General features: G+C 48.0%; 1 protein-coding gene across 3 annotated transcripts in view; it reads right to left on the bottom strand.

Annotated features, from left to right (window-relative positions):
* VPS37C (VPS37C subunit of ESCRT-I) overlaps nucleotides 1-674 on the bottom strand; it is a 29,030-nt gene extending 28,356 nt beyond the window's left edge. Inside the window, exon 1 of one of the 3 annotated variants that reach the window (XM_064287988.1) lies at nucleotides 467-674. The gene's annotated coding sequence lies outside the window, so the exon portion shown is untranslated. Of the gene's footprint in view, nucleotides 1-62; nucleotides 350-466 lie in introns of those variants that run through there. The other 2 variants (XM_064287986.1, XM_064287990.1) reach the window with 2 other exon arrangements.
* Between the last annotated feature and the right edge of the window lie 12,079 nt (nucleotides 675-12,753).

The following is a 12,753-nucleotide window of genomic DNA, read 5'->3' as shown; positions in this document are numbered from 1 at the left end:
TCGGCCCCGCCCGCCCGCCCGCCAGCCCGCGGCAAGCCGGGCCCCTCCCCAACCCCGCTCACCTGCCGGGGCCCCTGTCGCCACCGCCACCGCCACCGCGGATGAAACCTCAGCCGGCGCCCACACTTCCGGGGTCCACGAGGCCCGCCCCCTCCGCCGGATGTGACACCCCTCCAACGTCCAGACGCCGAGCACGGGGCCCACGCCAGTCGGCCCGCTTCCACCACGTTGGGGGCCCAGCCCCGCGAGCCTCTGAATGACCACGACACCGCCCCCTCCACAGACACACACACTCGCGGCCACCCGGTACCACACCCCACGGAAAGGCCTCTGAGACCCCTCCTGCGAGCAGCGGGTGCCCCGCCCCCGCAGGGCTCGGGCCACTCCCCCAGGAGAGGCACCGCCCACTGGGTGGAGAGCCGGCATCCCTGGGCGAAAGCGCCTGCGCATGCCTTCCTCCGCCTACCTGCTAGCGAGCGGAGGGGTTCTCAGGTCCACAGAGCTTGGCTTTACGGGAGCCGCTGAAAGGGGCTTGACGGGGAGCGAGTGGAGTCCCAGCGCCTGGGGAGGCACTAAGGTGTCAGAGCTTCGGCTGCGGAATCCTCATGCCAACCACTCATTACACAGGTTGGCCATAGAACTGGAGTGACTGTAGACCTGAGTGTCCCGTGGCGATCAGCTGTGCCTGTCTGGCTCTGACTGGCAGGGTCCTCAAAACAACTCTGAGCGGTTTTCCCAAAAGTAACCTGTTTGCCAAGGCCCTAGATTACACTTCTAGTCCATTCTATCAGGGTGGTGCTTTATAAATTGTTAACTGCTGTTGAGTCACCCCCAGCTCATGGCTACCCCATGCTCAACTGAATGAGAGGCTGCCCCGTCGGCGCCATCCCCATGACCCGCTGCAGCTCTGACGTTGTGAGCCATAGGATTTACAGAAGTAGATCACCAGGCCTTTCTTTCTAGTCCCTCTTAGTCTGGAAGCTCCTCTGAAAACTGTTCAGCATCATAAACCCAGTGCCGTGGAGTCGACTCCGACTCATAGTGACCCTATAGGACAGAGTAGAACTGCCCCATAGAGTTTCCAAGGAGCACTTAACCACTATGCCACCAGGCATCATAGCAACATGACAGCCTCCGCTGGCAGACAGGTGGTGGCTACATACGAGGCGCGTTGGCTAGGAATCAAACCCAGGTTTCCCACCCAGGAGGCAAGAATTCTACCACTAAACTACCAGCGTTCTCAAAAAATAGTTGCTTTTAGAGTCAATTCCTGCTCATGGCAACCCTATGTGCATCAGAACTGTGCTCCAGAGAGTTTTCAATGCCTGATTTTTTGGGGAAATAGATGGCCAGGTCTTTGTTCTGAGGAGCCTGTGGGTGGACTTGAACCCCCAGCCTTTTCAGTTAGCAGCTGAACACCTTAACCATTTGCGCTGTGAAATAAAATCGCAAGTTTTGCTTTATGAAAATAGAGTTATATTGCCGATGACACTAAAGGTCAGCTTATTAAATGTTAGAAACCTATGTGCCGTATAATCGTATATACATAATTTTTAAAGCCTATAACGATGCCTTAAACTGTAAGTAACGTTTAGAAGCAGCTTGTCTAGTTTCACATCATTGTATTTGGGTGATCAAGCACACTGAAACACTTGAAACTTGTTCTTTCGGAAAACGATCAAAGATTAATGAACACGCCTTGTTAATGTGAGACTCCAGAGGTCTTACAGTCATGGCTCACTGATCTTGCAATCATCTTAGCAAGATTTCTACCTTCCTGTTCTTTATTATGTTCGAGCACATGCTCCTCTCTTAGAAGATTTATGTATCCTGACATAATTTTCAACCAATCAAAAAATTTTTATTCAAAGTTCCTGATGAAACTGTGTATAAGTACCCTGAAAATCTTAATTGATCCATTCACTGATTTACTCAGTAATGACATACTGCCTGACTTTAAAGTTGTCTATTAAACCTGCACAGCAATCTGTTAATGGTGTTCTGAGTTGTTGATTTTTAACCGTACCACTCGAGGACTTCCTTTCTGAGCTTACGGGCGGCCTTCTGCATACTCCCTTGCCCAGGTGAAGCAGCAGCGTGAGGCTCACCATCTCTTCTGTGCTGCTTGTACTGAACAGCCAGCCCTGGATGTGTATCCCATTCCCTGGTTTACCTCTCAGCAGTGCCTGTGATTGTTGCTTTGTCAAAGTGGGACCCCATCTTAAAAGCTTGTGAGCGACCATCTAGGATACCCCACTGGTCTCACCCCTTCTGGAGCAAGGAAGAATGAAGAAAACTAAAGACACAAGGGAAAGATTAGTCCCAAGGACTAATGGACCACATCTACCACAGCCTCCACCAGACTGAGTCCAGTACAACTAGATGATGCCCGGCTACCACCACTGACTGCTCTGACAGGGATCACCATAGAGGGTCCTGCACAGAGCTGAAGAAAAAATACAGGACAAAATTCTAACTCAAAAAGAAAGGCCACACTTGCTGGCCTGACAGAGACTGGTAAAACCTTGAGAGTATGGCCCCCGGACACCCTTTTGACTCAGTATTGAAGTCACTCCTGAGGTTCACCCTTCAGCCAAAGATTGGACAGACCCATAAAACAAAACGAGACTAAAGGGGCACACCACCCCATGGACAAGGACTAGAAGGCAGGAGGGGACAGGAAAGCTGGTAATAGGGAACCCAAGGTTGAGAAGGGAGAGTGTTGACATGTTGTGGCGTTCTTAACCAATGTCATAAAACAATATGTGTACTAACCCTTTAATGAGAAACTAGTTTGTTCTATAAACCTTCATCTAAAGTACAATAAATAAATAAATAAATAAAAATGGGCCCCCAGAAGACCTTAGACCAAGGACACAGTGCACTCAAAATTCAAAAACTTATTTGATATTGGATTAAGACTATTGTTGCTAGTGACAGAAACCCAAATCAAATCAGCTTCGACAAAGTGGGAATTATTGGGTCACATGACCACAAAGTCCAGGGGTGGGACTGGTACCAGGTACAGCAGTATCCAAGGCCTCATCCACCTTCGTTTGACTCTGTTGTTTGTCTTTTGGGTCATATTCCTATCCTTTCAGCAGATTCTCTCAAAATTTCTATTTCAAATTTTAGAGGGAGTGAATCTGATTGGCTAAGATAATCATCATGCTGCCTTGAGCAAAGATTCCTCTTTCTTGCCACGTCATATGGAATTAGGGGGCCTATGAATTAGCTACCTTGGGTCAAATGATTACTTTTTCCAATCAGTGGTCACCCCCCTTGTAGTCCTAGGCACAAACACTTAACTCTCGCCAACTAACTGAAGGTTGGCAGTTTATATCCACCCAGAAGAAAGACCTGGTCATCTACTTCCAAAACATCAGCCGATAAAAACCCTACGGTGCGCAGTTCTACTCTGACACACGTGAAGTGACCATGAGTTGGAATCAACTCAATGGGAACTGGTTTGGTTTATTTTAATTTGCTCACCCCTAAGAGCAGAGACTACTTTAGAAGGCAACAGTGAGCCAGGCAGGCTCAGGGACAGGCCCTTTTGAGACCCCCAGGCCTTCTTTGAGCAATGCCATTGCAAACATTTCACGTTAAACATAATGTCAGAGTGACTTCAACTGCCAGCAGCTGGGTGGAAACTGTTTCTGAGCGTCAAGGAAACTCAGATGACCATAGCTTTTGTGTGTGTGTGTTTAATTTTTTTTTTTTTATTGTGCTTTAGGTGAAAGTTTACAGATCAAGTCAGTCTCTCATACAAAAAGTTATACACACCTTGCTATGCAATCCCAGCTGCTGTCCTCCTAATGAGACACCCTGTATTCACCATGTCCATTCAACCAGCTGCTGTCCCCCTCTTCCTTCTCATCTCACCACCAAGCAGGAGTTGCCCACATGGACTCGTGTCCACTTGAGCCATGACCATAGCTTTTTATCATAAGCCCTGTCTACTACGTGTATCTATTACTTTTGAGAAAGAAAAAATTAGAAAACGTCCTGAAGGATGAGCTCGAGTGTATATTCAACAATCCTTTTAGTCACTGGTACAATGTTGCAAAGTTTTGGGCCAATCATACACATTGCAACACTAACACTCTGAATTTCTCTTGAATGCAAACCACAACTATGAACTGAGAGCATCTCCAACCCATAGTGTTGAGTCCTTGCACCTCCTGCTCCTGGGGTCTGGAAGCACTGGTCCCCATTTTAAGCAAAAACCTGTTGTATGATCAGGTGGTTCAGAAATCAGGTTGTTGGTGTTGTTAGCTGTCGTCAAGTCGACCCTCAACTCATGGCAATCCCGTGCACAACAGGACCAAACCGTTGTAATCCATAAAGTCTTCATCGGCTCATTTTTTCATAAGTACACGGCCAGGCCTTTCTTTTCTGGAAGCTTCTCTGAAGCCTGTTCTGCATCACAGTGACATGAAAGGCTCCACTGACAGACAAGTGATGTTTGCACTTGAGGGGGCATTAGCTGGGAACCAAACCCAGGTCTCCCACATGGAAGGTGAGAGTCTGACCACTGAACCACCAATGCCCCCGTGTCATGGATTGAATTATGTCCCCCCCCAAAAAATGTGTATATCAACTTGGTTAGGCCATGATTCTCAGTATTGTGTGGTTGTCCTCAATTTTGTGATTGTAATTTTATGTTAAAAGGATTAGGGTGGGATTGTAACACTACCCTTACCCAAGTCACCTCCCTGATCCAAGGTAAAGGAAGTTTCCCTGGGGTGTGGCCTGTACCACCTTTTCTCTCTCAAGACATAAAAGGAAAGGGAAGCAAGCAGAGAGTTGGGGACTTCATACCACCAAGAAAGCAGCACGGGGAGCAGAGCGCGTCCTTTGGACATGGGGTCCCTGTGCCTGAGAAGCTCCTCAACCAGGGGAAGATTGAGAACAAGGACATTCCTCCAGAGCCGACGGAGAGAGAAAGCCTTCCTCTGGAGTCAACACCCTGAATTTGGACTTGTAGCCTACCAGACTGTGAGGAAATACATTTCTCTTTGTTAAAGCCATCCACTTGTGGTATCTCTGTTATAGCAGCACTAAAGGACCAAGACACCCACCACCACCACCCCCCACCCACACACACACACTAGAGATCAGGAGGTCTCATTTGACTCACGAATCCCAAATCCATTTTTCCTTCCAGTTCTGGCTACTGAGTTTCAGACCTTTGCATGACTTGCCAACTATACTTCTCCACTTAGCGGTCTTAGAGACACCTCAAGCTCAAGAACTCTTCGTCTCCCAACAAAACGTGCTCTTCATCCTACAGTCCTTATCTTGGTGATAATCCATGTGCCCAAGCCAGAACCCCAGTGCATCCATGACTCCACACTTGCTCCAATGTCCAACCCTTCATAGCATCCTCTTCAGTGTGCGTGCTAAACATCTTTCTAGTCCATCATTTCTCTCTGTCCCAATGACACTCCCCTACATTGGGCCACCTTCATCCCTTGCATGGTGTTATGGATTGAACTGTGTCTCCCCTCTTCCCCCCCACCCAAAAAAGTATGCTGAAATCCTAATCCCTGTACCGTAAAGATGATCCTCTGTGGAAATAGAGATTTTCTTTTGTTAATAAGTTCATACCAGAGCAGGATGGGTCCTAAACCTCATCACTACTGAGTTATAAAAAGAGCAAAATAGACTCAGAGACACACACAGGGGGAAGAGGAGGACAGTCAGTGGAGACAGGTGAATCTACAGGCCCAGGAATGCCAAGGATTGCTGGCAGCTGCTAGAAGCTGTAAAAGGCAAAGAAAGACTTCCCCACAGAGTCCTGCCTTGAATTCAGACTTCCAGCCTCCTGAAGTGTGAGAAAATAAACTTCTGTTCTTTAAAGCCACCCACTTGTGGCATTTTTTTTGTTGTGACTGCACTAGGTAACTAAGACACCTGATTGCATCAATAGCTTCCTTCCTACTCCCATTGCCTTCAAAATGAAGTCCACATCCTTGGCATGGTGTGGCAGAAACTGCCAGGGGCCTCCAATACCAGTTCTCCCTTCTTCTGTAGCAGTGGCACTTCTGGGTTTTAGCAGAGCATGTGACCCTGTGCAATAAAGGTCGGATGTCCCAGCCTCCCTTGAAAACAGGTGTGGTTTTATGACTAAGTGCTGATAATAAAATACAAGTGGCAGTGCTGTGTGCAACTTCTGAGACATTCTTAAAGAGAGAGAGTGTGCCCTTCTCCCCTTTCTTCCTCCCTGCTGGTGGAATGTGCACATGATGGCTGGAGCTAAAGTAGTCATCTTGAACCATGGGGTGACCATGGGAATGGAGAAGCCTGGGTCCCTGACACCCTGGGGCACTATGACACTTCTGATGCCACCTCTGGACTTTTACATGAGGGGGAACTAATCTATCATGTATAAGCCACTGTTGTTTTGGGTTTTCCATCACTTGCACCCTTTAGGTCTTAGATTCCACTTCTAGAAAAACTCTCCTTGTGTTCCCTTGCTTGTTCTTTATACACCCCAGACTTCTCCCTTTCCTAGCATTTACTTCATTTTCCTGTAATTGACCATTTACTCCCCCTAGATAGTAACTTCCCTAAAGACAGGCAGAGATTCTATTTCACACACCATTTGGCTCAGACGCTAGACACTCCTAAAGCTAAAACAATGACAATGATAACCTGTGAATGCGGCAGACACAATGATTGCACCGAGGGTGCTGAGGGAAAACGACAAACTGCCGTGTTCCTGGGTCAATGCCACGTCATCATCCTGTGAGGAAGGCCTGCCCTTCTGAGTAACCAAAGGTGGAAGTGTAGGGCAAAGGAGGGAGGGAGAGAAAGCCGCAGGGAAGTCAGGCCATCTGTGGCACTCTTCCTACCTATTCCCTTCTAGTTCCCACTTCTGGCTCCTTTCAGCCTCAGGTCTAGCTCCATCCTCTGCAATCCTGGTCTCCCCTCACTGGCACCTATGTCCCACATAACATGTCTCAATTACATCCACTCTGTTCATATCCAGTAACCCTGAATATGAAAAAAAAAAAAAAAGTTACAGGCACAAATGTTGTTATTTGCCATCAAGTCGATTCCAACTCATGGTGACTCCATGTGTGCAGAGTTGAACTGCTCCATAGGGTTTTCAAGGCTATGACCTTTTGGAAGCAGACAACCAGGCTTGCCTTCCGAGGCTCCTCTAGGTGGGTTCAAACTGTCAACCCTTCAGCTAGCAGTCAAGCACTTAACTCTTTGCATCACCCAGGTACTCCACAGGCACAAACAACCGCCGTTATAGAAGGCAGCACCTTGCGTATTTCTCTCGTTCATTCATTTGTTCGTGCATTCCACACGCACTCACTGAACACCTACTGCTGCTAAGAGCTGGATCCAAAGAGAAACGCTGTCTCCAGCTGCATGGAAAGTCACAGTCTCAAGTAGGATTCAACAGGAACCAGAGAGCTCCCCCATCTCAAGATATCTCAGCCCTTTGAGCAAATGTGACAGGAACAAAAATATTAAAGTAAAGGTACTCAGTGTGTTTCCCTTCTATCCCCTGCTTTTAAAATGGGGGCTTTTTGTTTTGTTTTGTTTATTTAGCTGCTCAGCTCTGGGCCTTATTATATGTCTTAGTCATCTAAAGCTGCTATAACAGAAATACCACAAGTGGGTGGCTTTAACAAAGATTAGTTTATTCTCTTAGTCCAGTAGGCTAGAAGTCTGAATTCAGGGTGCCAGCTCCGGGGGAAGGCTTTCTCTCTCTGTCGGCTCTGGAGGAAGGTCCTTGTCATCAGTTTTCCCTTGGTCTAGGAGCATCTCAGTGCAGGAAACTCAGGTCCAAAGGCTGCGCTCTACTCCTGGCACTGCTTTCTTGGTGATATGAGGTCCCCATGTCTCTCTGCTCACTTCTCTCTTTCATATCGCAAAAGAAACTGGCTTAAGACACTGTCTAGTCTTGTAGATCTCATCAATATAACTGCCACTAATCCATCTCATTAACACCATAAGCCCAAAAACCCGCTGCTTTCGAGTCGATTCCAACTCATAGTGACCCTATAGGACAGAGTAGAACTGCCCCATAGAGTTTCCAACGAGCGCCTGGAGGATTTGAACTGCCAACCTCTTGGTTAGCAGCTGTAGCACTTAACCACTACGCCACCAGGTTTCAATTAACATCATGGTGATAGGGTTTACAACACCCCGGGAAATCACATCAGATGACAAAATGGCAATCATATAATACTGGGAATCATGACCTAGCCAAGTTGACAGATATTTGGGGGGACACGTTTCAATCCATGACATTATACCAGTTGAATGGATGGAGAACCCATGGAAACAGAAGTGAGGGAGACTAGATAGGTTAGGGTTTGACATAACAAAGATGAGAGCGTTGAGAAGCTCGGGCATGGATGGAGATTTGGAAACTGGGTTGGAAAGTTGCTTTTTCAGAAGGTTTTGCTACGTGGTACATAAAATGCCCTCTTGGGTCTTCAGGAGATCTTAGTGAAGACTTACATTGTCTTTTCTTTTTTCCCCCGAGTTGGAATTCAGGTTCTTCTGAATACACAGTCCACCAGAGTTTTCAGAATATCAAGCAACCACAAAGCCACATGGCAGGGAAAGCTTCAAGGCATTCTAGAACACATGGAAGGGCAACCTAACCCAGTTAGGGTCTCGGTGGGTTGCCTTAAGAAGGAGACTGTGTGGGTTTGGGTATGTTTCAGGCACAGTCTGTTGTTGTTAGTCTCCCCTGCTCATGGTGACCCTGTTCACAACAGGATCAGGACTTGCTGTGATCCATAGAGTTTTCATTGGCTGACTTTTGGAAGTAGATTGCCAGGCCTCTCCTCCTAGTCTGTCTTAGTCTGGAAGATTTGCTAAAACCAAACCCATTGCTGTTGAGTAGATTCCGACTCATAGCGACCTATAGGACAGAGTAGAACTGCCCCATAGGGTTTCCAAGGAGTGGCTGGTGGATTTGAACTGCCGACTTAACCACTGTGCCACCAGGGCTCCTTCAGCATCTTAGCAATACGCAAATCTCCACTGACACATAGGTGGTGGCTATGCATGACATGCATGGGCCAGGAATTGAACCCAGGTCTCCTGTATAGCAGGTGAGAATTCTACCACTGAACCACCAGGGACAGTCTGGTTGTTGTTGAGTGCTGTCACAAAAAAAAAAAAAAAAGGAGACTGAAATAAGGTTTCATGTACAAGTGATTTATCACAGCAGTGAGGCAGGGGGAAGGGAGGAACCCAGGCAAGGGGGGATTCATGTAAGATCTGAGAAGGGAAGCCTCAGCCTGATCCCACAGAGGCGCTCCAGAATATCAGTCAGGCCTCAAGATTGTCCCAGCCCCAGTGGATATTGGCAGTGGTTGTACACAGGGCTCTGAACCAGTTGGTTCCAGTTCAAACCCCTGCTGAGAATTTGCATCTCTGCCCCCAGATATACTGAATCAGAATCTACGTTTTAACAAGCTCCCCAGGGTGATTCTTACATATACAGCTACATTTTAACAAGATCCCCCAGGTGATTTTTATGTATACCTGGGACGGAAATGCAAATTCTCAGCCGGGGTTTGAACCAGAACTAACCAGTCTGAAGTCCTGGTTGTACAACATGACTGATGTCATAAACCAAAACCAAACCAAACCCAGTGCCACCGAGTCAATTCTGACTCATAAAAAAAAAAAATAGCGACCCTATATTATAACAACTAAAAAAAAAGCCCCAACCCAAAACTAGGGAGCTGGGCTTTCATAGTCACACAAGCACCCCTGTCCATTGGCTAAGGACCACCCTGTGCCTGTGGCCCATCATATTAGATCCTCCAAAGTCAGCCAGAAGTGCGCTTAGAAGCAAAGTAATGGCAGATGATTTCGGGCTGTTCCCTATCACCTCCTCTCTCTCCAGTATCATATCCAGAATCCTGTTGAGCCTTTGGGGGACAGCCCCTTCAGTCCCCAGAGGCAAAAACACACTAAATGTAAGGGAAAAGGTGTTTCTGATGACCCTTGGAGAAGCCTGCATTTCATCCCAACACAGAGCATCTAAATCCCAACCCCACCCCTGCAGGAGCCCTGGTAGTGCAACAGTTAAGCACTCGGCTGCTAACCAAAAAAGTTGGCTGTCCAAACCCACCCAGTGGCCCCACTGGAGAAAGACCTGGCAATCCGTCCCTTAAAGGTTATAACCTGGAAAACCCTATGAGGCAGTTCTACTCTGTCACTGTGCATCAAAATCGACTCCATGGCACACAACAACCAGCCTGTGCACTTGTTTTAGAGTAGCTGCCAGCGGTGGTGTGATTGTTGATAAAGTGCTCAGCCTGGCTGGGCCCCTGGGCTACCCTGCAGGAGCCCTGGTGGGCAGTCAAAGCCTTTCCTGTCACATTGCAGCTCCCCAGGCTTTGATCTCCATAGGCCTTCAGTAAGTTTAACTCCCCAGGCTTTGATCTATCTCCATAGGCCTTGAGTAAGTTCAACTCCCCATGCTTTGATCTCCATAGGCCTTGGGCAAGTTCCCTCCTGGGAGCCTGTGTTCTTAAGAGTTCTAAAAATTACTTGGTATCAGCTGTGATAAGATCCTAGGAAGTCAAAGAAGCCTTCCCAACCCAGCCAGAGCTGGTGGCTGTTGGAAATCAGAATGAAAGGACATGGACTCAGCCAACCTATCCTTGGGCACCAATTCCTCCAGAGCCCTCTGACCCTGACTGGCTGAAGGTCAGACAGTCTCTGCTCGGTCACTGCTGGGGCCTGGATGCCCACTTGCTCATAAAGCAACCCATTCCACAGCTGGATAGCCCCAGTGGCTGGCCAAGGTCACACAGCCAGTAAGAGACTGACCCAGGACTCCAGCTTGGGGCCATCAGACTCCTGAGTTTCACTAAAACATCCTGATCCTATGTGACCTTGACCAAGCTCCTTCCCCTTGTTGGGCTTCAATTCTCTACCTGTAAAGCCAGGGGTTGAACCAGAGGGTCCCTAAAGATATTCCATTAAGAGGCAGCACCAGATATTATAATTATTTAACCCCTAAGTCCCAGAGAAGCTCCCTGCATACATTGTTAGTTGTCGTCGAATGGACTTTAACTCATGGCGGCCTTATGTATATCGGAAAGAAACAATGCCCAGTCCTGCGCCACCTTCATGATCATTGGTATGCTCAAGTGTTTTGCGGCTATTGGGTAGTGCCTTCAAACCCAGGGGACTCATCTTCTAGCACTATATTGGAGAGTATTCTGTTAGGATCCATAAGCTTTTCATTGACTGATTTCTAGATCACCGGACCTTTCTTCCTAGTCTTCTTTGGTCTGGAAGCTCTGCTGAAACCTGTCCACCACAAGTGACTCTGCTGGTATTTGAAATATTGGTGGCATAATTTCATGCACCATAGCAACATGCAAGCCAGCACAGTATGACAAACTGACAGACAGGCGGTGGGTGGTGGGTATAACAGGTAAATGAATTTAAGTCCTCAACATATTACTTTTATATAATACTGATCACGCATCTTAGGACCTTACAAGTATTAACTTATTAGGTACTATGAGGAAAATGAGGCATAGAGAAAGTCACTTGCCCAAGATCACACAGCTAGCAAATGGCCATGCCGAGATTTGAACCTGGACTGTCTGGCTCTTCAGGGCACCGCCGTGCTCTGCTCCCTCTCATTTTGCCTTTACTTGTTTAATACAAGTTCTATCTTCACTGAACCTCCCCCCCCCCCACCCCCCACTCCCTCTCCAGGCCAGAAAGAGCTTGGATCCCACCATCCTACCTCCTCCATAGGATCACGTGGTGTCAGGAAAACTGGGAGAGAAACCAGGTCCCTTCAGACAGTGGTGGTCACCATCTTGGCCACAGCAACACCAGCCAGAGGTGTCATGTTGATGCCCTCTGTCTCTGCGAAGTGACAGAAGTGCTCCTCCCAGCCCCCCGATCCAGGCTAGGGCGAGGGCCAGTTCTAGGGGATCCTTCCAACCCTCAAGGCTACACGCTCAGCAGCCAGATTCCCGGCATCCACCTTCCTACAGTCAGATGTTATGCCCCTTTCGGGAGCTCTGAATGGCGGGGGCGGGGGGGGTTTGTTTATTTTGTTTTGTTTTTAATCAACATCAAAGGTTTCCTGGAGTCTTGGTGGCGTGGTTGTTAAGAACTCAGGCTGGTAACCAAAAAATCAACGGTTTGAATTCACCAGTCACTCCTAGGAACCCTACAGGGCAGTCCTACTTCGTCCTCTAGGGTTGCTGTGAGTTGGAATCGACTCGATGGCAACGGGTTTGGTTTTTTGTTGGCTAGGGCTCCTATGAAAAGCACACAGGAAAATGCATTCAACAGAAGTCCATGGGGCCCCTCCTGTCAGTCAAGCTCTGTGCCTGGGAGACCAGAGTGAAGGAAGGCCTCACTGAGGAAGGGACCTCTGAGATGAGCACTGAAAACTGAGAAGGAGCCAACACACAAAGAGCTGGGAGAAAAAAATTCCAAGCAGGGGGAACAGCAATTGCAAAGGCCCAAAGTAGCCAAGTTCAGTAAATGGCTACTTGCCCACCTCCATTCTCCCCTCCACACTTGGACACCATTGTTCTCCAAGGGACATCTAGGCCACAAGTTTTCCACCATGATCACATCACAAACATAACACAGAGAAAGCCACAAATCACCAGCAGTGAGCGGCATCACCCTTCTCCTCAGAGCAGCAACCCCTCACTGGGACTGCGTGCCACCTGAGGAAGGAAAGCCAGGGCTGCCGATAGGGCCGCGATTGCTCTG

Source organism: Loxodonta africana, chromosome 7 (genome assembly GCF_030014295.1).
Source record: "Loxodonta africana isolate mLoxAfr1 chromosome 7, mLoxAfr1.hap2, whole genome shotgun sequence".
In the NCBI taxonomy this organism is placed as follows: Eukaryota; Metazoa; Chordata; class Mammalia; order Proboscidea; family Elephantidae; genus Loxodonta; species Loxodonta africana.
Note: the sequence above shows the minus strand (reverse complement) of the source record. Positions and strands in the feature narration are given on the sequence as shown.